Source organism: Schistocerca piceifrons, chromosome X (assembly GCF_021461385.2).
Source record: "Schistocerca piceifrons isolate TAMUIC-IGC-003096 chromosome X, iqSchPice1.1, whole genome shotgun sequence".
In the NCBI taxonomy this organism is placed as follows: Eukaryota; Metazoa; Arthropoda; class Insecta; order Orthoptera; family Acrididae; genus Schistocerca; species Schistocerca piceifrons.
The window spans coordinates 61,184,034-61,185,427 of record NC_060149.1 but is presented as its reverse complement, the minus strand read 5'-3'; positions in this window follow the sequence as shown (position 1 = coordinate 61,185,427).

The following is a 1,394-nucleotide window of genomic DNA, read 5'->3' as shown; positions in this document are numbered from 1 at the left end:
CTGGAACCGCGCGACCGCTACGGTCGCAGGTTCGAATCATGCCTTGGGCATGGATGTGTGTGATGTCCTTAGGTTAGTTAGGTTTAAGTAGTTCTAAGTTCTAGGCGACTGATGACCTCAGAAGGTAAGTCTCATAGTGCTCAGAGCACATGACACAAAAAACATTGTTATATTTTAAAAAAAAAGTATAACCTGTTGCTGTAACTCTGAAAAATACCTTAATAAACAATGTTCAACCGTTATTTCTTTTAGTAGTTAGACATTTCTATATTGCGAACAGTTCTTATTAGCAATATACCCTAGTTAACTTTGCATTCTCAGATCGCTTCAAACACCTACCCTACAGAAAGAGTAGTGTTTCTTACGTATGTCTATTGAAATAAATACAATTTTCCTTTCATGTATTATTTTGTGAGTTACAGAAATAGACCCTATCTGAAACACGCTGTGTGTTAAGGTTTGTTCCCGTTTCTTTAAATGATGGACCGTGGAAGAAGACTGCATGCATGCGTGTGTGTAAGCTTTTTATCTTTTTTAATTTTAGTTTCGGTATCTTTGCAGGGACTGATAAATATTCTTAGTTTTCGTCTTACAAGCGGATTCTTCGAATTCTGTAGCAAAGTTTTGGCGTGATATACAGCGTCTCTTTTAGAGTGCCGGACAATCTCAACTCTTGTGGGTACCACGCAGTGGAGCGAGATTCCAGTATGATCGGTACAGCGTTGTAAACGACTTCTTTCGTAGGTAAATTGTAGTTTTTTATTATACTATCTGAAAATGGGAGCCACCGACAACTGAATCTATCTGACTGTTCTGCTTCATATGTTGGCATGTTATTATGTCCAGGTATTTTATAACAAGGATAACTCTAGCTATATTTATTTTAATTAATAGCTAATTAGCAGTCTTTCCATCAAGTCGACATGATGTGAGGAGCTTAGTGGATTTCACTATACTTTTTATCGCATGAAACGTTCTCATACATAACTGTATCATCTGCAAAGAGTCTGAGACTACAGGACGGTGATTACGTGAAAGAGAAGAACAGTTATTCCTTTTAGTAGTTAGATATTTCTATAAGGTGAACAATTCTTATTAGCAATATGCCCTAGTAAATTTGACAGGTGGAAAAATCAGCGAACCAAGCTTATGACAGTACGGTTGCTATGTTGCATTCCCAGATCGCTTCAAACACCATGGCAGTCACCCTAATTAAGCCCTATAGATATGCTGGTCTCTGAGTGTCAATTCGAAAGGTATTTCCTAGATGTAAATGTATGATCTACCAGGAAACGCAACGCATGCAGTATTAGATTTCTGCAGAGAACTTTCTCCTTCTTCAGATTCATTCAATAATTGTAGCAAAGACACTGTATGTCGACAGACCAGAAGGG